The sequence below is a fragment of the Babylonia areolata genome, chromosome 12 (genome assembly GCF_041734735.1).
Source record: "Babylonia areolata isolate BAREFJ2019XMU chromosome 12, ASM4173473v1, whole genome shotgun sequence".
In the NCBI taxonomy this organism is placed as follows: Eukaryota; Metazoa; Mollusca; class Gastropoda; order Neogastropoda; family Buccinidae; genus Babylonia; species Babylonia areolata.
In genome coordinates, this window is record NC_134887.1 from 42,216,513 (window position 1) to 42,242,646 (window position 26,134).

Below are 26,134 nucleotides of genomic sequence, written 5' to 3' on the forward strand. Positions count from 1 at the left end.
AATGCAAAAGAGACCTAATATCTACTACCATTACATAAACAATTGGAAAGCATTGCCATGGACCTCCGCAACAGAGATGTAATGCAAAAGAGACCTAATATCTGCTACCATTACATAAACAATTGGAAAGCATTGCCATGGACCTCCGCAACAGAGATGTAATGCAAAAGAGACCTAATATCTGCTACCATTACATAAACAATTGGAAAGCATTGCCATGGACCTCCGCAACAGGGATATAATGCAAAAGAGACCTAATATCTGCTACCATCACATAAACAATTGGAAAGCATTGCCATGGACCTCCGCAACAGAGATATAATGCAAAAGAGACCTAATATCTGCTACCATTACATAAACAAGCGGGAAAGCATCGCTAAGTACGTCCGCTAAAGACACATAATTATGCCAAAGAGACCGGATTTCGCCTGCCAATGATATAATCAACTGGGAAAGCACTGTCAAGGAGATCCGCCACAGAGACATGTAGGGGGTCGGAGGGGGTGTGGGGGGGGGCGGGGGGGGGGGGGGGGGGTCGGAGGGGGACAAAGACTCGATCTCTGCATGCTACCACTGATATAAACAATTGGGAAAGCTTTGTCAAAGAGATTCGCTTCAGAGACATGTGGGGAAGAGAGAGAGAGAGAGAGAGAGAGAAGAAAAAAAGACTCGACCTCTGCTGTCAATTATACAAACAAGTAGGAAAGCATAGCTGAGGATAGCGCTCGCTGGGGACAGACTGCCAAAGAGACAATAAAGCGAGTTGCGAAGAAGTGAACCACACCCAAGTTCTTAAAAAATGTATTTATTTTTTTTTAAAGAAAAAGAAAAAGAAAAAAAAAAGCCAAAGGCAGGCACAGGTGGTTCCCGATTCAATCAACTTTCAAATGGCGAGGTCATCAACATGATGTGGGAGACCGCCGCTTCAGGACTGGTACACTGACTGTTGTTCAGACGGGACGCCGCTTCAGGACTGGTACACTGACTGTTGTTCAGACGGGACGCCGCTTCAGAACTGGTACACTGACAGTTGTTCAGGCGGGACGCCGCTTCAGAACTGGTACACTGACAGTTGTTCACGCCGCTTCAGAACTGGTACACTGACAGTTGTTCAGACGGGACGCCGCTTCAGGACTGGTACACTGACTGTTGTTCAGACGGGACGCCGCTTCAGAACTGGTACACTGACTGTTGTTCAGACGGGACGCCGCTTCAGGACTGGTACACTGACTGTTGTTCAGACGGGACGCCGCTTCAGAACTGGTACACTGACAGTTGTTCAGGCGGGACGCCGCTTCAGAACTGGTACACTGACTGTTGTTCAGGCGGGACGCCGCTTCAGGACTGGTACACTGACTGTTGTTCAGACGGGACGCCACTTCAGAACTGGTACACTGACTGTTGTTCAGACGGGACGCCGCTTCAGAACTGGTACACTGACAGTTGTTCGGCGGCTTCAGGACTGGTACCCATGACAGTTGTTCTGACGGCGCCGCTTCAGGACTGGTACACTGACAGTTGTTCAGGCGGACGCCGCTTCAGACTGGTACCGCTGACAGTTGTTCAGACGTGGACCCGCTTCAGATACTGTGTACACGACAGTTGTTCACGCCGCTTCAGGACTGGTACACTGACAGTTGTTCAGTCGGACGCCGCTTCAGGACTGGTACACTGACTGTTGTTCAGACGGGACGCCGCTTCAGGACTGGTACACTGACAGTTGTTCAGACGGGACGCCGCTTCAGGACTGGTACACTGACTGTTGTTCAGACGGGACGCCGCTTCAGAACTGGTACACTGACAGTTGTTCAGACGGGACGCCGCTTCAGGACTGGTACACTGACTGTTGTTCACGCCGCTTCAGAACTGGTACCCTGACAGTTGTTCACGCCGCTTCAGAACTGGTACACTGACAGTTGTTCAGGCGGGACGCCGCTTCAGGACTGGTACACTGACTGTTGTTCAGACGGGACACATGGACCCTGTTCACGCCACCTGTTCTTCTTCTTCATATTATTGTCAGTAGTAGTAATATTAGTGTTATTATTATCATCAATATCATTATCATCAGCAGCACCAGCAGTCTGTCTTTCCGAGACAGTCGCAGCCCATGACAATTCATGACAACTCGGCCTGAATAATACAGAAATGTCTCCACTGGCTATGACAACCAGGGGCAAAAATCAAACATCCAGAATAAAGCTATCATCATCCCTCTGACAGACAAAAAAGTCCGCTGTCAGTGCAGTCACTTGTCGCTGAACTTTCGTCATCAGATGCTGTGTCGTCAGACACCACTTCGTAAATCGACGCCGACGGAAAAACAATGAGTGGAACTTATTCGTCGCATCTCCTTTCTGTGTGATTTACGAGCTGCAGACTGGGTCACTGCTTTCCGTACAATACCGCCTCGCCAGCCGTCTGCACGAGGAGCGCTGTGTGAGATCGGGCCATGGTATTATGTGCCACACCGTGCAAAAGTATGACTGTGCTATCGTCGATAGTCAACCGCTCGCTTCCTTTTGTCTTTATACCGCAAAGTCGGTCTTGCCCAACTCTTAACTTTGTTTCGTAACTGTTCAATTGAGAGTAGGGCAATGTCTCCTTCATTTTGCCAAAGCAAAAAACAAACAAACAAACAAACAAAACAAAAAACAAAAAAAACACGAACGCCTTGGTCTGACAGAAATCCGCGGAAATTCCAAAATAATGCACTAAATCACGCAAACATAGCATCGTAGCGATACTTTTTCTTCTACATTTTAGTAGATAAAGGGATAGGTGGCTCAGTTATTGGCTCACGAAGGACGTTAGACCCTTTGACAGTGCGTACCAGTACAATCTACCCACAACAACTATGTGTACATTTCAAGAACTCTGGTCTTCACTTCTCCCGTGTCCATGAGCTGTACAGCTCCCACCTTCACTCGTTTCTGTCACTGGGTTTTGAAGTGCATGTCCGTCGAATGATATCCGTGTCCGACTATGACAACCAGAACAGCAGAGGAGGCAACCGCTGTCTTTACCTCTTGATAGAGTATTGTATTGCTAATTGGATATTGCTATGGAAACGTACGTGTGTTCGTACAATGGTCAATCGTGTCCGACCATGACCATCAGAATACTAATGTAGGAAACTGCTGTCCCGACTATCTGGGCTAGAATTTGGTTAAAATGGAGAGTGTCTTGCAGCTTGCCCAAGTTACACCCCCACTCTCAGCCAAGAGGGCTTTAGGACAGTTGTTGCTTGCTGGGATGATCCCCAAAGGACAACTAGCCCCCGTGGCTGCAGCACTAGGAACCAGTGCAATCTTGTTTCCTAGTTTGACAGCTGGAGTCAAAGTCCTTGACAAAAGACTAAGCTGTAAATGTATTCCCACTGCAGTGGAGAAAACAGTTGATCATTCAGGTCTCACCTTGCTGATAGCCCAACAGAAAGCTTAAGCCAATCTGTTTTGAGCCTAACGACCCTTGTTACCCTCCCCCCTTCTGGCAGCCTCATCAAGGACTTATTTTGTCGTTCTGTGTCCAGGGAGTGTGCTTGCCAGGATATGCCCGTGATTCCATAACCCACCGGGCGTTGGCATGGGTTACTGAATCTTCTACGGTATGCATATTTATGACCGCTTGATCTTCTGCGCAAATGGGAGTCCAAGCAATAATAGCAGGTCTGAAAATGGAACGTAACCCGACGGATACAACTCCACCCCTGGAGCCAGCAGGAGCTGCCAGGATCCCATACATGGACCGCCCAGTCCCTAGGGACATCAGCCCAACACGTTCATCACTCGTCCCTTTCAGGGTCTGATCTTGGGCAAGAGTGCTGAACGGCTGTCTCTGACCGACCACCAAGGTGTCTTCTTTGACTGTCTGGACCATTAAAGTGTTCTGACGTTCCAAACGAGAGAAAAACTCAGAAAAAACACGTTATTTTCTCATCAAGCTATTCCAACCCATCGAGATGGAACATGCTCACTGCGTTTATTCATTTGTTTTTCTATTTGTTTATTCATCTACTTTTTTCGTCATTTATATATTCTTTGACCAACAGACAATTCTGGGCTTCAAAATGTCCAACAATTAATTATCACTTTGTGCTCATTCTGTGACTTCAATCAGTAAGTATCGGACATGTGTGGACAGTATATGTCGGGCATGTGTAGACACTGAATGTAGTACTGGGTGTCGGGCATGTGTAGACACTGAATGTTACTCAGTGACAGGCATGTGTAGACACTGAATGTAGTACTGAGTGACGGGCATGTGTAGACACTGAATGTAGTACTGAGTGACGGACATGTGTAGACACTGAATGTAGTACTGAGTGACGGACATGTGTAGACACTGAATGTAGTACTGAGTGACGGGCATGTGTAGACACTGAATGTAGTACTGAGTGACGGACATGTGTAGACACTGAATGTAGTACTGAGTGACAGGCATGTGTAGACACTGAATGTAGTACTGAGTGACGGGCATGTGTAGACACTGAATGTAGTACTGAGTGACGGGCATGTGTAGACACTGAATGTAGTACTGAGTGACGGACATGTGTAGACACTGAATGTAGTACTGAGTGACGGACATGTGTAGACACTGAATGTAGTACTGAGTGACGGGCATGTGTAGACACTGAATGTAGTACTGAGTGACAGGCATGTGTAGACACTGAATGTAGTACTGAGTGACGGGCATGTGTAGACACTGAATGTAGTACTGAGTGACGGGCATGTGTAGACACTGAATGTAGTACTGAGTGACGGGCATGTGTAGACACTGAATGTAGTACTGAGTGACGGGCATGTGTAGACACTGAATGTAGAACTGAGTGACAGGAATGTGGAATTGAGTGACGGGCATGTGTAGACACTGAATGTAGTACTGAGTGACGGGCATATGTAGACACTGAATGTAGTACTGAGTGACAGGCATGTAGTACTGAGTGACGGGCATGTGTACACGCTTAGTGGCGAGAATGTGTGGACACTGCGTAATGGGTATGTGTAGAAAGCAGACGCTGGATGACGGGCACGTATAGACACTGGGTAAAGGATACTCACTGAGTAACGGGTATTTGTAGACGCTGAGTGGCGGGAATGTGTAGACGCTGAATGAAGGGCACGTACAGACACTGAGTAACGGGTAATCACTGAGTAACGGGTAATTGCTGACGTTGAGTGGCGGGAATGTGTAGATGCTGAATGACGGGCACGTACAGACACTGAGTAACGGGTAATCACTGAGTAACGGGTAATTGCTGACGTTGAGTGGCGGGAATGTGTAGATGCTGAATGACGGGCACGTATAGACACTGAGTAACGGGTATTTGTAGACGCCGAGTGGCGGCAGTGTGTAGACAGAGTGAGACTGACTAACAAGTAGAAAATGTTACCGATCGAACTGACATCTCAGTGCATGCAACCGCGAACAAACACAATAAATATCACACAGTTCTCCCTGCCTCTGTCTATCTCTCTGTCTTCTATTCCCCCTCACCAATCTTGTCATTTTGTTCAGCTAGCTTGCAAAGCCTTCTCTCCCTTCATACCGCAGCCGTGCCGATGAAGCGTCGTCAGGAAATGACTCCAAGCACCGATCTGACCACTGGACTGGTCCCAGAAACACTCCCCGTGGAGTTTTGACTCACTTGTGTAAGCAAAGTGAGTCTATGTTTTAACCCGGTGTTCGGTTGTGTGTGTGTGTGTGTGTGTGTGTGTGTGTGTGTGTGTCCGTGGTAAACTTTAACATCGACATTTTCTCTGCAAATACTTTGTCAGTTGACACCAAATTAGGCATAAAAATAGGAAAAATTCAGTTCTTTCCAGTAATCTTGCTTAAAACAATAATGCACCTCTGGGATGGGCACAAAAAAATAAATAATGAAGCCTAATTATATGCAAACTGCATTTACTGTTATATTTATATTTTTTGTATTCTCTAAACTTGGCACTTTGATCTGATATTCTGACCCAACAACAAGAGCAGTCATTCTTATCATTTTTTGTTCAAACAGGAACTTCTTTTGCTAAGCATGGAAGTTTTATTTATTTTGCAAACGTTTTGGTGCAGATAGTAAAGAAGGGAAATTACTCTGTAATTAATGCTAGGGGGACTTAATTTGCTTTAAACTGATCTTTCTCATTTTAAACATTACATTTTGAAATCATACTCATACATAAAAAGCTTGTGTGTTTTACTCTCAGTCACAAGTGAGTCTTGAAGGCCTTGCCTCTCTTGTTTCTTATGGCAGGCCCCCCTTTTTTCTTTAAAAAACAACAACTCCATCCCATGCTCAATATTAACTCCGACTCCCTTTTTTTCCACTGGAATATCTTTATGTTCCCCAAAATGCGCGTTATAACGCGCACTTTATCTTTTTGATCAAGACAAAATCTTGACAGGGGGCATTTTGAGGGTGGGGTCATTCTCAGGCATCACACCAGTCTCCACAGCAGCGCATTTCGCCTCCCCCTCCCCCCAACCCCCTCCCCACCCCACCCCCAGCCTTCCACCCCCTTCAGAACCAGAGCATCCTTATCGGGTCATGCAATTTACTGCTTATTTCTCTTTCCCTTTGGTGGACAAATAGGAGTCCGACTAGAAATGCCTGTCCACGATCAGAAATGGCTGCCCTGGGTCAAGTTGGCCAGTGGTAACAGTGTGGGCGTCTTCCCTCCAGTCACGTGGAAAACACAAGTGTAATTCCCTGTGATCAGTGTCTGGGTCAGTAAAGCTGTTTGGTGGTGGATGTTTTGTTATGCACCCAGCTTATTACGCACTGCCTTCACCAGCTCAATGGGCAAACATCAAGCCACAGCGGTAATGTCCTTTGAAAGAATGAAAGGTGGTCATTTGCTTGCGTATAAACCGTGCAGAAAACTACATAATGGGAAAAAAGCTTAAGTGTTTTAGATCTTTTTTTTTATTTCTTGGTAGTTGTTTGTTGTTGAAGTTGTTTTTTGTTTTTTGTTTTGTTTTTTGTTGTTTGTTTTTTTGTATCGGCACAGGGCACACAAAACGAGGCGGTTACGTAAATAAGATTTTTTCATATTTGAAATAAATATTACCGTTCGTGATCGGGAATCTCTCTCTCTCTCTCTCTGTCTCTCTCTGTCTCTCTCTGTCTTTCTCACACACACACACACACACACACACACACACACACACACAGAGTTGCACTGAAAAGCATAAACATGCAAACACACACACACACACACACACACATACACAAACACGTGCACACACGTGCACACACACACACACACACACACACACACACATCAAATGAAACTGGAAATGGAACTGAAAACTACGTCACGAATTCTACGCGTTCTTCAGTTCCAATGAGTTCCAAGCTTTGCAGCAACATCTCTGTCAAAGAGCTCTTCACGAAGACGAACTGGACGCACATGCAGATAACACTGCACGTTTACTGACATGTTTTTGATTCCATATTGAATAGAATAACGACAGAGGAAAAAAGAAAAAGAGAAGGACAGAAAAACAAACAAGCTCAATGAATACTAATATTTTGAACTGAAAACCAAATCCAAACGGGGAAGGCACAGAAGGTAAAAGAAAGGCCTAGGAGATGAAATACTGTATTTCTCTTTTTGTCACAACATTTCTGTGTGTGAAATTCGGGCTGCTCTCCCCAGGGAGAACGCGTCAAGGTCTAGTGGAGGGGGGGGAAATATCGGCGGCTGAGCCGTGATTCGAACCAGCGTGCTCAGATTCTCTCGCTTCCTACGCGTTCCCTCCAGGCCATCACTCCACTGTGAGGAAACAAAACAAATAAACAAAAACCAAGCAAACAAATATTAAATTTTAAAAAAAGAAGAAGAAAACGAATAAATAGATAAATAACAAATAAATAAAGGTTCTTATATGAAACTGAACTCGGATGGTCACTGAACTCAAATGGTCACACTTGGGCGATACACCCAGTGACACAATGCCCCCCAAATCCTCAGGCATCACTGCCAGTAGTGTCAAAACACTGCGCGATGGGCTGACAAACAGAAACAAGATTCTGCTTCTGAATTCAACACACAACACACATGGTAGCTACAAGATCACTTTCTCGTATCTAAAAGAGAAACTGTTCTCCTTCCCCCCCATTCTTTGACACATACCTCCAGAGTTTTATGCGTGTCAACCACGTGGGGATTCGTAAACAAATCGTAACAGACAATTTGCCAACCAAGCAATCCACTTGTGTCCTGAATTCAATTGTCTTTTTTTTTTTTACACAAAAAATACAATAACTGAGAACACACACACACACACACACACACACACCGACCAAACAAGCACCAAACCCAATCAAACAAACGAGAAGAAACAAAACTGCTTCTGTGTGTGTGTGTGTGTGTGTGTGTGTGTGTGTGTGTGTGTGTGCAAGTTCGCTGAACGGGGTCCATTTTCATTCTTCTCTCACTCTAATTGTCATGCTTCTGTGTTTCTCTCTTTTTATATTCTAATTCTATACTGTTTTCTATTACCTATCTCTTGACTTAACTGTATCTATTTCATCATAATTTGTTTTGTATATTCATATATATATATATATATATATATATATATATATATATATATATATATATATAGTGTGTGTGTGTGTGTGTGTGTGTGTGTGTGTGTGTGTGTGTGATGTTCTCCAAGCCTGACCAGCTCGTTGGGTCTATCAGCGTAAGCCAGGCATCTGCTGTCTTGATTCTTTGCAGATGTGGGGTGGCGTATATGGATCGGTCCGCACTCTTTGACGCCTCCCTGAAGCTGACAGTGAAACAACGGGTGGTGGCGGTGTGTGGCCACACAGAGGCAGTGGCAGAACGCGCAGTTACCTAGTCAGACCCCCCCTCTCTGATGCACACATCGCCTCAATTTACTGAGGCCTTCAAAGGCAGCAAAGGTGATCACCTTCTATTCATCTCTTGCCCTTCCTCCCCTCCCCTCCCCAATGATTACAGCGTGGTTGGAGGGGAGAGAAGGAGAGGTAGAGAGACTGAAAGGGCGGAGGGGCGGGGAGGGGGCGGGGGGTAGGGCGTGGGGGGTGGTGGTTGGGTTGGGCGGCTAGTGAGTAGAGTGGTTGCATAGCCTGGTATTAGCTGCAAGCCGTTTGCTTGCATGCTCCTGGTTTGTGGATACATAGATTATTTCGGCTCCTGGTTTGTGGATACATAGATTATTTCGGAGTCTTTCATTAGAATCTGTTACTTTTGTTTCTTTTTTTGCGTAATATGTATTGCGTTTTGGGTTGGGTTTTTTTTTTAATTCTTTAAATCACTCTTCTTGGGTACCTTTTGGAAGTCATCGGACTGTGATTGTTCTACCACTGTGACTGGTGTCTGTGGATCACTTGCCAAAGGGAGAAAAGTCACTGCCATTACCGAGCTGTCTGACGAGTCTACTGGGGGCGAAACTGCAACAGCATCAGGCATACAATCGCCTCTTCAGGTGGACCCCAGTTCCGAAATTGGAGGGGTTTACATCCTATTCTACGCCCCCCCTCTCCCCTACCCCCGGCACCCCCCCCCCCACCCCCTCCTCCCTTGTTCAATGTTTCTTCATCTTGGTAATGTTACCATCTGATGATGGAAGAGCTGTTCACCTGTTTAATTTTGTCCACTGTAATATTGTTCTCTAGCCTGTATCTGTATCATCATGAGAGAAAGAAAACAACACTCAATGTTTACTGTGCATCAACCACTGGTTGGGGAAGGAAGAGAGGTAGGGAGTGCAGGTGTTGTCAAAGCTGAAATCCAAAACCATCAGAAATCACTTCCGTGACACGTGTTCTTGTATTCACTGCATGAAAAATCAATCTGGCTGGACGTGTATTTTGAAGTTCATTCTGACAAGATGTTTGACAAAATACATTGTAAGATGGATCAGAACATAGCAAGTGTTCATCATTCTGACAAGATCTTTGACAAGATAAATTGTAAGATGGATCAGAACACAGCAAGTGTTCATCATTCTGACAAGATCTTTGACAAGATAAATTGTAAGATGGGTCAGAACATAGCAAGTGTTCATCATTCTGACAAGATCTCTGACAAAATAAATTGTAAGATGGGTCAGAACATAGCAAGTGTTCATCATTCTGACAAGATCTCTGACACAATAAATTGTAACATGGATCAGAACACAGCAAGTGTTCATCATTCTGACAAGATCTTTGACACAATAAATTGTAACATGGATCAGAACACAGCAAGTGTTCATCATTCTGACAAGATCTTTGACACAATAAATTGTAACATGGATCAGAACACAGCAAGTGTTCATCATTCTGACAAGATGTTTGACACAATAAATTGTAACATGGATCAGAACACAGCAAGTGTTCATCATTCTGACAAGATGTTTGACACAATAAATTGTAACATGGATCAGAACACAGCAGGTGTTCATCATTCTGACAAGATGTTTGACACAATAAATTGTAACATGGATCAGAACGTAGCAAGTGTTCATCATTCTGACAAGATGTTTGACACAATAAATTGTAACATGGATCAGAACGTAGCAAGTGTTCATCATTCTGACAAGATGTTTGACACAATAAATTGTAACATGGATCAGAACACAGCAAGTGTTCATCATTCTGACAAGATGTTTGACACAATAAATTGTAACATGGATCAGAACACAGCAGGTGTTCATCATTCTGACAAGATGTTTGACACAATAAATTGTAACATGGATCAGAACACAGCAAGTGTTCATCATTCTGACAAGATGTTTGACACAATAAATTGTAACATGGATCAGAACACAGCAGGTGTTCATCATTCTGACAAGATGTTTGACACAATAAATTGTAACATGGATCAGAACGTAGCAAGTGTTCATCATTCTGACAAGATGTTTGACACAATAAATTGTAACATGGATCAGAACGTAGCAAGTGTTCATCATTCTGACAAGATGTTTGACACAATAAATTGTAACATGGATCAGAACGTAGCAAGTGTTCATCATTCTGACAAGATGTTTGACACAATAAATTGTAACATGGATCAGAACACAGCAAGTGTTCATCATTCTGACAAGATGTTTGACACAATAAATTGTAACATGGGTCAGAACACAGCAAGTGTTCATCATTCTGACAAGATGTTTGACACAATAAATTGTAACATGGGTCAGAACACAGCAAGTGTTCATCATTCTGACAAGATGTTTGACACAATAAATTGTAACATGGATCAGAACGTAGCAAGTGTTCATCATTCTGACAAGATGTTTGACACAATAAATTGTAACATGGGTCAGAACACAGCAAGTGTTCATCATTCTGACAAGATGTTTGACACAATAAATTGTAAGATGGGTCAGAACACAGCAGGTGTTCATCATTCTGACAAGATGTTTGACACAATAAATTGTAACATGGATCAGAACACAGCAAGTGTTCATCATTCTGACAAGATGTTTGACACAATAAATTGTAACATGGATCAGAACACAGCAAGTGTTCATCATTCTGACAAGATGTTTGACACAATAAATTGTAACATGGATCAGAACACAGCAGGTGTTCATCATTCTGACAAGATGTTTGACACAATAAATTGTAACATGGATCAGAACACAGCAAGTGTTCATCATTCTGACAAGATGTTTGACACAATACATTGTAACATGGATCAGAACACAGCAGGTGTTCATCATTCTGACAAGATGTTTGACACAATAAATTGTAACATGGATCAGAACACAGCAGGTGTTCATCATTCTGACAAGATGTTTGACACAATAAATTGTAACATGGGTCAGAACACAGCAAGTGTTCATCATTCTGACAAGATGTTTGACACAATAAATTGTAACATGGATCAGAACACAGCAGGTGTTCATCATTCTGACAAGATGTTTGACACAATAAATTGTAACATGGATCAGAACACAGCAAGTGTTCATCATTCTGACAAGATGTTTGACACAATAAATTGTAAGATGGGTCAGAACACAGCAGGTGTTCATCATTCTGACAAGATGTTTGACACAATAAATTGTAACATGGATCAGAACACAGCAAGTGTTCATCATTCTGACAAGATGTTTGACACAATAAATTGTAACATGGATCAGAACACAGCAAGTGTTCATCATTCTGACAAGATGTTTGACACAATAAATTGTAACATGGATCAGAACACAGCAGGTGTTCATCATTCTGACAAGATGTTTGACACAATAAATTGTAACATGGATCAGAACACAGCAAGTGTTCATCATTCTGACAAGATGTTTGACACAATAAATTGTAACATGGATCAGAACACAGCAAGTGTTCATCATTCTGACAAGATGTTTGACACAATACATTGTAACATGGATCAGAACACAGCAGGTGTTCATCATTCTGACAAGATGTTTGACACAATAAATTGTAACATGGATCAGAACACAGCAGGTGTTCATCATTCTGACAAGATGTTTGACACAATAAATTGTAACATGGATCAGAACACAGCAAGTGTTCATCATTCTGACAAGATGTTTGACACAATAAATTGTAACATGGATCAGAACACAGCAAGTGTTCATCATTCTGACAAGATCTTTGACACAATAAATTGTAACATGGATCAGAACACAGCAAGTGTTCATCATTCTGACAAGATCTCTGACACAATAAATTGTAAGATGGATCAGAACACAGCAAGTGTTCATCATTCTGACAAGATCTCTGACACAATAAATTGTAAGATGGGTCAGAACACAGCAAGTGTTCATCATTCCTGACGCATGATTTCTATGACACATTGTGCACGCACACTGTAACCTGTGTTGGTGTGAACCAATGTTTGTTCACAATACACTGTATTAACTGTGTAGTGGCTACTCTGAAACAATACATGTTGAATGCTTGAAGTGGACCGCTGACGTGGCGGTAATGCACCCGACAAGGAAGCGAGTGTCAACGGGTTCGAATCCCATACACGGACCAGGTGCCAGTTGCATTGCTTGGTTCTAACTTTTTGACGGTTACACGTGACTTAATGCCTACGTTGACCGAACTACGCCATTGGTCAGTTCCATACTACACACAGTTAGTAGCGGGACACGACCATACCAGGCTCTTCCGTCCGAGCAATGCAACTGGCTCCAGGACTTTCACTGCTCCTTCCACTAAACCCTGGGTCTATGGGGATGGTGGAGCGGGACAATAACAGGAGTCCACGGTCTAGCAGCGGCATGCGAATCCCACACTCGCCAGTATTCCATCCCACCCCCGTCCCCCCTCCACTAAACCTTGAGTGGTAGTCCAGGTACTAGTCTTTCGAATGAGACGATAAACATGGGTCCGTGTTGCAGCATGCACGTAGCGCCGTTAAAGAAAACAAGACAACATAAGGGTATTGTGTTTGGCACAATTCTGCAGAAAAAAAGCCACATGGGTAGAAAAACAAATGCACTTGCAGATAAAAAAAACAAGCTGCATGCATTGTGGCGATGCACTTTCCCCATGAACAGCAGTCCAAAGCTCACACAGAGAAATCTGACGAAATGAAAATATAAACCAAAACCAAACCAAAGCACACATTAAAATATGTATGGAGAGGGGGTGGGGAGACAGAGAGAGAGAGAGAGAGAGAGAGACAGAGAGAGAGGGACAGACAGAGAGGGACAGAGAGAGGGACAGAGAGAGGGAGACAGAGAGAGAGGGACAGAGAGAGGGACAGAGAGAGAGGGACAGAGAGAGAGGGACAGAGAGAGGGAGACAGAGAGAGAGGGACAGAGAGAGAGGGACAGAGAGAGAGGGACAGACAGAGAGGGACAGAGAGAGGGAGACAGAGAGAGAGGGACAGAGAGAGAGGGACAGAGAGAGAGGGACAGAGAGAGAGGGACAGAGAGAGAGGGACAGAGAGAGGGACAGAGAGAGAGGGACAGAGAGAGAGGGACAGAGAGAGGGAGACAGAGAGAGAGGGACAGAGAGAGAGGGACAGAGGGAGACAGAGAGAGAGGGAAACAGAGAGAGAGGGAGACAGAGAGAGGGACAGAGAGAGAGGGACAGAGAGAGGGACAGAGAGGGACAGAGAGAGGGAGACAGAGAGAGGGAGACAGAGAGAGAGGGAGACAGAGAGAGGGACAGAGAGAGGGAGACAGAGAGAGAGGGACAGAGAGGGACAGAGAGAGGGACAGAGAGAGGGAGACAGAGAGAGAGGGACAGAGAGAGGGACAGAGAGAGAGGGACAGAGAGAGGGAGACAGAGAGAGGGACAGAGAGAGAGGGACAGAGAGAGGGACTGAGAGAGGGACAGAGAGAGGGAGACAGAGAGAGGGACAGAGAGAGAGGGACAGAGAGAGAGGGACTGAGAGAGGGAGGAACCGAGAGAGGGAGAGAGAGAGGGAGTAGTCTACCAAGACAAAGGCTACATCTTTTTACGTCCCTTTAGCCCTGGAGACAAGGGAAAGAGAGAGAAAATAAGCCAGGAAAACCCGTGGTGGGTGGTATATAAACAGCCACACAACATAAGTTACAAAACCTAGTGATCCATTTTGCACAGTAACAAGTCCAAAGCATGCTTATTGCCAGGAAAGGACAGGTCACCCCGGCATTGTCCGTTGTGTGTTTCCCCCCGTTTTTTAGCCCGGCATTGTCCGTTGTGTGTTTCCCCCCGTTTTTTAGCCCGGCATTGTCCGTTGTGTGTTTCCCCCGTTTTTTAGCCCGGCATTGTCCGTTGTGTGTTTCCCCCCGTTTTTTAGCCCGGCATTGTCCGTTGTGTGTTTCCCCCCGTTTTTTAGCCCGGCATTGTCCGTTGTGTGTTCCCCCCGTTTTTTAGCCCGGCATTGTCCGTTGTGTGTGTTTCCCCCGTTTTTTAGCCCGGCATTGTCCGTTGTGTGTTTCCCCCCGTTTTTTAGCCCGGCATTGTCCGTTGTGTGTTTCCCCCCGTTTTTTAGCCCGGCATTGTCCGTTGTGTGTTTCCCCCCGTTTTTTAGCCCGGCATTGTCCGTTGTGTGTTTCCCCCCGTTTTTTAGCCCGGCATTGTCCGTTGTGTGTTCCCCCCGTTTTTTAGCCCGGCATTGTCCGTTGTGTGTTTCCCCCCGTTTTTTAGCCCGGCATTGTCCGTTGTGTGTTTCCCCCGTTTTTTAGCCCGGCATTGTCCGTTGTGTGTTTCCCCCCGTTTTTTAGCCCGGCATTGTCCGTTGTGTGTTTCCCCCCGTTTTTTAGCCATCACTGAAGTCAATATTGCAATCAACCTTCCACAGGAAGTGTGGATGTGAGAAAATAACAACGACAACAAAGAAAAGAAAAAAATATGGGAAGGAAAAAAAGAACGACGAATAAACTGGCATGGGAAAGTTGTTGGAGCTGGATCGGGCAGCAATATAACACAAGTTGTTGTTGGAGCTGGATCGGGCAGCAATATAACACAAGTTGTTGTTGGAGCTGGATCGGCCAGCAATATAACACACGTTGTTGTTGGAGCTGGATCGGGCAGCAATATAACACACGTTGTTGTTGGAGCTGGATCGGGCAGCAATATAACACACGTTGTTGTTGGAGCTGGATCGGGCAGCAATATAACACACGTTGTTGTTGGAGCTGGATCGGCCAGCAATATAACACACGTTGTTGTTGGAGCTGGATCGGCCAGCAATATAACACAAGTTGTTGTTGGAGCTGGATCGGGCAGCAATATAACACACGTTGTTGTTGGAGCTGGATCGGCCAGCAATATAACACAAGTTGTTGTTGGAGCTGGATCGGGCAGCAATATAACACAAGTTGTTGTTGGAGCTGGATCGGGCAGCAATATAACACACGTTGTTGTTGGAGCTGGATCGGGCAGCAATATAACGCAAGTTGTTGTTGGAGCTGGATCGGGCAGCAATATAACACACGTTGTTGTTGGAGCTGGATCGGCCAGCAATATAACACACGTTGTTGTTGGAGCTGGATCGGGCAGCAATATAACACACGTTGTTGTTGGAGCTGGATCGGGCAGCAATATAACGCAAGTTGTTGTTGGACTTGATCGGCCAGCAATATAACACAAGTTGTTGTTGGAGCTGGATCGGGCAGCAATATAACGCAAGTTGTTGTTGGAGCTGGATCGGGCAGCAATATAACACACGTTGTTGTTGGAGCTGGATCGGGCAGCAATATAACACACGTTGTTGTTGGAGCTGGATCGGGCAGCAATATAACACAAGTTGTTGTTGGAGCTGGATCGGGCAGCAATATAACACACGTTGTTGTTGGAGCTGGATCGGGCAGCAATATAACACAAGTTGTTGTTGGAGCTGGATCGGCCAGCAATATAACACACGTTGTTGTTGGAGCTGGATCGGGCAGCAATATAACACACGTTGTTGTTGGAGCTGGATCGGGCAGCAATATAACACACGCCTTCCATAATATTCCTCCGCCTCCGCTGCCCCCCCCACCCCCCACCCCCCCCCCCCCTTAAAAAAAAAAAAATCCCTCGACAAGGTTTGTGATTCGCATCTCCAATAAATTCTCTGGCAGGTACACGGCCGTCAGTCCGACTGTTTATATCACCTGACCTAACGGGCACAGACCATCATCACTACAATGGATTAGCTCCGCCTGTCCGTTTACGTGCATCCCAAACAGGCACTGAAGCAATCTTGCCAGCAGAGGCACGAGCTTGAATAAGTAACACATCCCTGTCAGTCCCACGTGCTGCTGAAGTGGGTCCAACACCCCCCCCCCCCCCCCCCCCCCCCCCCCACCCCTCAACTTCTCCCTGATTACCCTCTACCCCCCATCCTCTATTGACCTGTAAGCTCAACAGCTGCACAGGACATCCATAACCTGCCGCCCTGAAACCTATCATACGCCTTGTATACGATGTATGCTCCATTTATCTGCGTGTGTATTGTAAAGGGAAAATGTATTGGGACGACAGAAGGCTGGCAGCGTTATCTTGTGACAATGAACTGAAATGTATTGGTCATAAACATTTCTGACCATTCATTATAGCTGTGAATCAGCGAACGCATACTGGACTTTTGCCACAGGTTTGTGACAATGCACTGAAACATATTAGTCGTAAACACTTCTGACCATTACAGCTATAAATTAGCACACTTATTAAACTGGAATGTTGCCAGAATCAGCACGACAAACACGTTATTTTTTTAATCACATATATTACCAACTGTCAACTTCTGGAACAAAAAGGAAACATTGCAGACAAACAAAAATCACCAACTGCCAAAGAAAAAGCAACAGTTAAACAGCTGGGAGCTGACATGGAATATATATGACCAACTCTGATAACGATTATTCTGCCTTCCATCAGACAATAGACTGACGATACAACAGCGTTCATTTTAACACTGAATTGCGTAATTAAACACTGATTCAAGTAAAATACTGGTGCTCAAACATCGTTCACATTTACAAATAAAGCCCCCGTTAAAATGCCAAGGCACTGTCGGTGGGGATGTGTATAAATCAATACATTACACTTATTTCAAAGAAATCCAGCCACCTTCTCTCTCTCTCTCTCTCTCTCTCTCTCTCTCTCTCTCTCTCTCTCAGGCTTCTAGCCAGTCTGTCTGCATGGCTCCACAAAACAGATACTTCCAGTCTGAGTTCTGCTTGCCTACGGCTCTGGTAGGGGGGCGTGTGGGGGGAGAGGGGAATGGGGGTTGTTGTCTTTCTGAACTGTCACCATCGTCTTTTGTTTCCCCCCATGGGTATCGTCTGGAACTGGTTTTAATGTTAGCCAGTAGTGAAGGCCACGGGTTCATACGGTCCCTCAGTGAGTGTTATTGCAGCCCCTGGCAGGGTGAGGGTAGGCGCGCGCGCGCGCGCACACACACACACACACACATAAACACACACACACAGATACGCACGCACACACAAACGCGCGCGAGCGCGCGCGCGCGCGGTGGAGAGGAGAGGGGGTGTGGGGGCAACTGCTGATGAAGATCTACGTCTGGTGGCCCTGACTGGGATGGTCCTCGGGGGAGTCAAGGAAAATATGTGTGGTTTTTGTTGTGGTTGTTGTTTGTTTGTTTTGTTTTTGGTTGATTTTTGTTGTTGTTGTTTTTTTGTTTTTTGTTTTTTTGTTCAGTGTGTGTTTGGCTTCATGAACCAATGGCCTTCAGTACTCTCTCTCTCTCTCTCTCTCTCTCTCTCTGTCTCAGTGAGGAATCTTTCAAATTTGACAACTCTTTGTTCTCAGATGTACCCTACGAAAACCTTTTCTTTCTAAACCTAAAAGGAAACTTCTGAGAGCGAGCTACACACAGACAGGTAAACACATACAATAAAATAAAAAGGGGGGGGGGGGGGCAGAGGGAGACAGACAGGCACAGACAGTGTCAGTGCCATTAAAAAGCAGAGAAACGAGAGATATACTGATTAACAGAAAGAGAGAGGGAGGCAGACAGACAGTCAGCCAGCCAGATACAGAGTAAGTCAATGAGAGAGAAAAAGAGGGAGAAACAGACTGAGACAGACAAAATGCAAATACAGAGAGAGAGGAACACAGAGAGAAAGAGAGAGAGAGAGAGAGAGAACACACACACACACACACAGACACACACACAGACACAATGACAGAGAGAAAGTCTGACCGACAGACAGCGTCAGACAGACAGAGTGAGAGGCAGGCTGACAGACAGACACAGTGAGTGAGTGAATGAGAGAAAAACAGAGAGAAAAAAGAGACAGACAAGACAGACAGCCAGACAGACATACAGACAAAAAGGTTTGCACTTGCACACCAGATCAAGACACAGATGCACAGTCTGAAAGGGAGAAGAAAGCGAGTCAACATGAAACGGACAGTCCGCTAACAGCATGTGTTGGTTGTTCCAGGAAACGGCAAGTCTGCGTGCTGACCCGTCTGCCCCAAACTGCACTCTCCATCTACAATGCTGACCTGTCAATGTGCGGCTCATGACTCACATGTTTCGCAAGATTCAAATGACGCTCCAGCCTGAGGTAAAATGAACAATGTAATGAACGGAACATGGGCGGCTTGACAACACAGGCATTCCTAATGGTATCAAAGACGTAACCTCCTGGCAACGCATTGTGATTGTATTGTGAGCAGTCTCTGGCTCTGCAACTGTGTGTCTGTGCGTTTGTTTGTGTGTGTGTGTGCGCGCGCGCGTGTGTGTGTATGTGTGTGTGTGTGTGTGTCTCTTTCTATCTACTTATCTATCTATCTCTCTGTAAATCTCTCCCTCTCTCAAAACATACTGCAACACAGAGCTTTTTCTTCTATTAAATAAACAAACAGAGCTAAATTCAAAGAGAGACAAAACACAGAGAGAGACAGAGAGACAGTGACAGAGAGAAACACAGACAGACAGAGAAAGAGACAAAACATACTGACAAAAAGATAGACACAGACACAGACAGACATTACGACACTGACAGAGATGTGCACTCGTGCACCAAATCCAATTTCTGGGTCAGTAAGTAAGTAACCAAACCAAGAAACAGCCAGCCAGATAGCTAGTCAGCCAGTCAGCTAACCAGGCAGCCAATTAGATGTATGTATGTGTTGGTTGGTTTGGAGGAAATGTGTGCATGTTTGCATGCTTGCCCCCAAACCACACTTACCGCTACTGTGTCGAGTTGTCTCTACACAACTCACGTCATGTGAGCGATGTCCCCAATCGTTACCACCGTCAGTCGTTACAACGTTACACTGAACTCCAACACTCCCTGACACTTCGATTCCTGCAGACGTACCTGTAGACAAACAGCAAAAAGTTCAGATAATGTTCACTGGTAGGTCATGAAAACGAAGGGCTTTGTTGTGCTGGTGCGCATGTGCAGAGGTCACGGTAAGTGTGTGTGTGTGTGCGTGAGAGAGAGACGGTGTGTATGTATGTATATATATATATATATATATATATATATATATATATATATATATATGTGTGTGTGTGTGTGTGTGTGTGTGTGTGTGTGTGTGTGTGTGTGTGCTAAAGAGTGTGTGTGTGTGTGCGCGCGCGCGCGTTTAAGTGTGCATATATAAACAGGCAAACGCGAGGCTTGCCACTCATCCCTTTTTATCCAACGTTCCACTTTACTAGGCTTTTTCTGGACTGCGACATGTGGGAAAACATCTGTCAACATTCGAACAATTGGGATGAAAAAGGAATGCGGGGGTGGGGAGGGGTATGATGGAAAGAAGCTGAGGGCGCGCGGACACACACACACACACACACACACACACACACACACACACACACACAGACTTACAGAGTAAGACAGACAGACAGACAGAGACATGAAGACAGCGAGAAAGAGAGACAGAGAGAGTGAGGCAGAGAGATCAGGCAGTGACGGAAAGACAGAATACAAAAGGATGGGGAAAGGAGGGGCTGGCTGCAGGGAATGAGAGGAAAGGGAGGTGGAGAAGGTGGTGCAAGAGAAACAGGGAAAGGGAAGTGGAGAAGGCGGTGCAAGAGAAACAGGGAAAGGGAGGTGGAGAAGGCGGTGCAAGAGAAACAGGGAAAGGGAGGTGGAGAAGGCGGTGCAAGAGAAACAGGGAAAGGGAGGTGGAGAAGGCGGTGCAAGAGAAACAGGGAAAGGGAGGTGGAGAAGGCGGTGCAAGAGAAACAGGGAAGGGGAAGTGGAGAAGGCGGTGCAAGAGAAACAGGGAAAGGGAGGTGGAGAAGGCGGTGCAAGAGAAACAGGGAAAGGGAGGTGGAGAAGGCGGTGCAAGAGAAACAGGGAAGGGGAAGTGGAGAAGGCGGTGCAAGAGAAACAGGGAAAGGGAGGTGGAGAAGGCGGTGCAAGAGAAACAGGGAAGGGGAAGTGGAGAAGGCGGTGCAAGAGAAACAGGGAAGGGGAAGTGGAGAAGGCGGTGCAAGAGAAACAGGGAAAGGGAGGTGGAGAAGGCGGTGCAAGAGAAACAGGGAAAGGGAGGTGGAGAAGGCGGTGCAAGAGAAAGAGGGAAAGGGAGGTGGAGAAGGCGGTGCAAGAGAAACAGGGAAAGGGAGGTGGAGAAGGCGGTGCAAGAGAAACAGGGAAGGGGAAGTGGAGAAGGCGGTGCAAGAGAAAGAGGGAAAGGGAAGTGGAGAAGGCGGTGCAAGAGAAAGAGGGAAAGGGAAGTGGAGAAGGCGGTGCAAGAGAAACAGGGAAAGGGAGGTGGAGAAGGCGGTGCAAGAGAAACAGGGAAAGGGAAGTGGAGAAGGCGGTGCAAGAGAAACAGGGAAAGGGAGGTGGAGAAGGCGGTGCAAGAGAAACAGGGAAGGGGAAGTGGAGAAGGCGGTGCAAGAGAAACAGGGAAAGGGAAGTGGAGAAGGCGGTGCAAGAGAAACAGGGAAGGGGAAGTGGAGAAGGCGGTGCAAGAGAAACAGGGAAAGGGAAGTGGAGATGGCGGTGCAAGAGAAACACGGAAAGGGAGGTGGAGAAGGCGGTGCAAGAGAAACAGGGAAAGGGAGGTGGAGATGGCGGTGCAAGAGAAACAGGGAAATGAAAACAGGGAAAGGAGGGGCTGGTTGCAGGGAAGGAGAGGAAAGGGAGGTGGAGAAGGCGGTGCAAGAGAAAGAGGGAAAGGGAGGTGGAGAAGGCGGTGCAAGAGAAAGAGGGAAAGGGAGGTGGAGAAGGCAGTGCAAGAGAAACAGGGAAAGGGAGGTGGAGAAGGCGGTGCAAGAGAAACAGGGAAAGGGAGGTGGAGAAGGCGGTGCAAGAGAAAGAGGGAAAGGGAGGTGGAGAAGGCGGTGCAAGAGAAACAGGGAAAGGGAGGTGGAGAAGGCGGTGCAAGAGAAACAGGGAAAGGGAGGTGGAGAAGGCGGTGCAAGAGAAAGAGGGAAAGGGAGGTGGAGAAGGCGGTGCAAGAGAAACAGGGAAAGGGAAGGGGAGAAGGCGGTGCAAGAGAAAGAGGGAAAGGGAAGTGGAGAAGGCGGTGCAAGAGAAACAGGGAAGGGGAAGTGGAGAAGGCGGTGCAAGAGAAAGAGGGAAGGGGAAGTGGAGAAGGCGGTGCAAGAGAAACAGGGAAAGGGAAGTGGAGAAGGCGGTGCAAGAGAAAGAGGGAAAGGGAGGTGGAGAAGGCGGTGCAAGAGAAACAGGGAAGGGGAAGTGGAGAAGGCGGTGCAAGAGAAACAGGGAAGGGGAAGTGGAGAAGGCGGTGCAAGAGAAACAGGGAAAGGGAAGTGGAGAAGGCGGTGCAAGAGAAAGAGGGAAAGGGAGGTGGAGAAGGCGGTGCAAGAGAAACAGGGAAAGGGAAGTGGAGAAGGCGGTGCAAGAGAAAGAGGGAAAGGGAGGTGGAGAAGGCGGTGCAAGAGAAACAGGGAAAGGGAGGTGGAGAAGGCGGTGCAAGAGAAACAGGGAAGGGGAAGTGGAGAAGGCGGTGCAAGAGAAAGAGGGAAAGGGAGGTGGAGAAGGCGGTGCAAGAGAAACAGGGAAAGGGAAGTGGAGAAGGCGGTGCAAGAGAAAGAGGGAAAGGGAGGTGGAGAAGGCGGTGCAAGAGAAACAGGGAAAGGGAAGTGGAGAAGGCGGTGCAAGAGAAAGAGGGAAAGGGAGGTGGAGAAGGCGGTGCAAGAGAAACAGGGAAAGGGAGGTGGAGAAGGCGGTGCAAGAGAAACAGGGAAAGGGAGGTGGAGAAGGCGGTGCAAGAGAAACAGGGAAAGGGAAGGGGATACACAAGAAACTAAATGAGAGAAAAGAGATAGAATGGGAAGAGGGGGAGAAAGACAGAAATGGAAAGGACGTGCAGAGGAAGAGGGTGTTGGAAAAAGATGGGGGCTAGGGGGCGGAGGAAGAGAGGGGTTATATCGAAATGGTAGTGGTGCTGCTGCACTTTGGTGGAGGACAGAATCACTGACTCGTTGAGTATAACATGGTTTTAAAAACCGATAATAAACTAACGTTTATGGCTGTCTTTTCTGTCTCCAATATGCAGTAAGGGAATGCACAAGAATGAATCAATTAGATATCATGTACGCCTCAACTGGTAATTAACATAAAATATTCATGACTCAGCTATCTGATTTACCTATAAAGTTCGATTGTTTATTATTCAGGAAGACGTGATTTTTATGTGTATATTCATTTGGATTTGTTTCTTCGGCGCGTTGGATCTATACAGCAGCTTCTCTCTCCCCTTTCCTTTAAACAGATGTATATATTATTTTATTTTGTTGTTGTTTGTAACTGAAGCACAGGCACACACACACACACACACACACACACACACACACACACACACACACACAGAAAGAGACAGGGGGGGGGGAGAGAGAGCCACTGGTCAGTATGAACCTCTCGTGTTTCCTCAGTGTTCAATGCAGCCTATCCATGGGACTGTCACTGCAGGCGAAACCGAGAAAGCGAAGAGCCAATTAGCCGAACACTGGGGCCACTTGTGTTTGTGTAAGGTGCAGCATTTCGGGGCAGCGTGGCTTCACACACATCTCCCAAGAAATGAACACACAAAAATGCCCCGCTTCTGGATTCAATCGGAAGACCAGAAACTTGGTCTCGTAGCTCTCTTGTTACGCACCCCCTTTTTCAGGCAGCATTAACAGTGTGTCACTTTGCACTGTGATTACTGTGGTCATTCGTGCTGTTGATAGTGGCGGTGTGACTCAGATAAGTGCCCGGTTCCTATCAGAGGTTGACAGCTTACAGCTGGATCAACAAAAAATTGAGAGGTGTATGATCAATGCTTTCTTCGCTGCATTGGCAATTCATTTACAGCTTGGGTTTTCACTCTCTTTTTTTCCTTTTTTGTTTGCTCGTTGTTGTTTTTTAAGGACTATGACTCTCAAAGCCAGAAGGCAAGATTGCGGCTCTTAATGCTGCAGTCTTGGGGGCTAACTGGCTTTTGGAGATCATCCCAACGCCGACAGTCCTAAAGCCTTCCTGGCCGAAAGGATGGGGTGTATTTTAGGCAAGACACTCTCCACTGTAATCAAATTCTAGCAAAGATAGTCAGGACAGCAGCTGCCTGCTCTGCAGTTCTGGTGGTCAAAGTCGGACACGACTGACAATCATACTCTTCAGCGATATCCTCCTGGCTTGTTTGGGAAAGAGAGGGTGTGGGGTGTTCACGAGTTATCTTCCACTGCAACAGTAGTCTAGATGTACCCTCCAAGTGACTGGGCATCCTGTGTTGACAGTCATCCTGTCGGAGACCCTGTACCAAACTGTACCCTCCTTCAGAAGCACTGACTTGGTTTTTTTCCCCTTGAGACAATGTTTCATAAATCTACAATGTGGGGAACAGAATTACTTTCTGGGTCATAGTATGTCAGATTCACTTCCTACTGGAATTCTGCACTTGACCTCCCTTGGAGGAATACAAACGATTCATCTCCTAATGGAATTGTGCCCTACATTTCCCCCTTTGGAGCAACGCAAATGATTCACTTCCTTGGAGACACTCAAAAGTGAAATTTACCTCATACAGATATACTGGTTTTAATCTAACTCCTTATGAACGCTCATTTGAATGTATCTCCTGAGGGAATGCTAATCTGACTTTCTTATGTGGTTGTAGCGCGATATGATGATATGTATACACCATATCAATGGCACTGCGTAATCTATATTTCATTGTTTGATGCCCAATTATAAAACTATTTCGTTTTGTTTTTTTGTGTTTTTTTTTTCAGTCTGTTGTCTTTTTATTTTCTGTTTGTACTTTCTTCAAATGAATCAACAACCACAAAATGTCCTCCTAGTCCCACTGGAAGAATCTGGAATCCATCCTACAGAGTAACGCTATCAATATTTACTTCTTGTAAGAAAGCCTCTTGGAGGAATGGTGATTTCTTTTCCTCCCTTTTGCCGTCCAAAATCCGTGCCACCCGCACCACCCCCGACCACCCTCCACATATGATCACACCCTGGAATGATAATCAAAAATTCCCTCCCTAACGTATGTTAGATTTACTTTCTGTAGGAAAGTTAATGGAAATGTACAGTTACTTTCTGGACGCATACCTAAGTATATTTATGCGTTGGTGGATTGCTGATCACATCCGCGTCCTGGTAGATTGCTAATTCATTTTACTTATCTGAGGAATAATAATATATACATACCTCCTGAGGAAATGCTTATCAGAAATGTACATCCTGGAGGAGAGATAATCTTAATTCACCTCCATCTGAAGAGCTATGAAATCTATATTTACTCTTACACCGTTCATCTTGAATACCATACACAACCACACCCAGGAACGCGTAATATGAATTGATTCCCAGGAGGAATGTCGATCTAAAATGTACCTCCCGAATGAATGCTTGCGCTATCTCCTAGAATGTTAATCTGTTTCTCTCTCTCTCTCTCTCTCTCTCTCTCTCTCTCTCTCTCTCTTATCCCATTGGAATAATGCGAATTTGCAAGTTAAAATGGGGGGGAAATATTCACACCCTGTGTTGTAAGCCTACCATCTGGGCAAACAACAGTCACCGATATTCACATGCTACAGAACGGTACATTGATATTCTAAACCTTCGGGTGGAATAACTGGCTTCGTTTCCTCCTGAGAGAAACAGTACTCTACATTCACCTTCTGCGCCTATGTTGAAAGTATATCCAAATTTATCCTCGGACATCCATTTGAGAATGGGAGGGTTTTAGTCTACTGAAGCCGAAGCTCCTCCCTTTCACCCCACCCCCACCCGTCTGTCTTTTCTCTCTCATCTTTACACATTTACTTCAGATAATCAATACTTTTCACCCCACCCCCACCCGTCTCTGTTTCTCTGTCTTTTCTCTCTCATCTTTACACTGTTTACTTCAGATATTCAATACCTTCTCTCTCATCTTTACACTGTTTACTTCAGATATTCAATACCTTTCACCCCACCCCCACACCCACCAGTCTGTCTTTTCTCTCTCATCTTTACACTGTTTACTTCAGATATTCAATACCTTTCACCCCACCCCCATACCCACCAGTCTGTCTTTTCTCTCTCATCTTTACACTTTTACTTCAGATATTCAATACCTTCTCTCTCATCTTTACACTTTTACTTCAGATATTCAATACCTTTCACCCCACCCCCACACCCACCAGTCTGTCTTTTCTCTCTCATCTTTACACTGTTTACTTCAGATAATCAATACCTTTCACCCCACCCCCACCCCCACCAGTCTCTGTCTTTTCTCTCTCATCTTTACACTGTTTACTTCAGATAATCAATACCTTTCACCCCA

At 45.8% G+C, this 26,134-nt stretch overlaps 1 pseudogene across 1 annotated transcript in view; it reads right to left on the minus strand.

Moving 5' to 3' along the window:
* LOC143288640 (uncharacterized) overlaps positions 1–26,134 on the minus strand; it is a 169,146-nt pseudogene that overhangs the window by 125,239 nt on the left and 17,773 nt on the right. Inside the window, exon 2 of the transcript XR_013056129.1 lies at positions 19,576–19,707. The product of XR_013056129.1 is annotated as an uncharacterized LOC143288640, transcript variant X2 (transcript). The remainder of the gene's footprint in view (positions 1–19,575; positions 19,708–26,134) is intronic.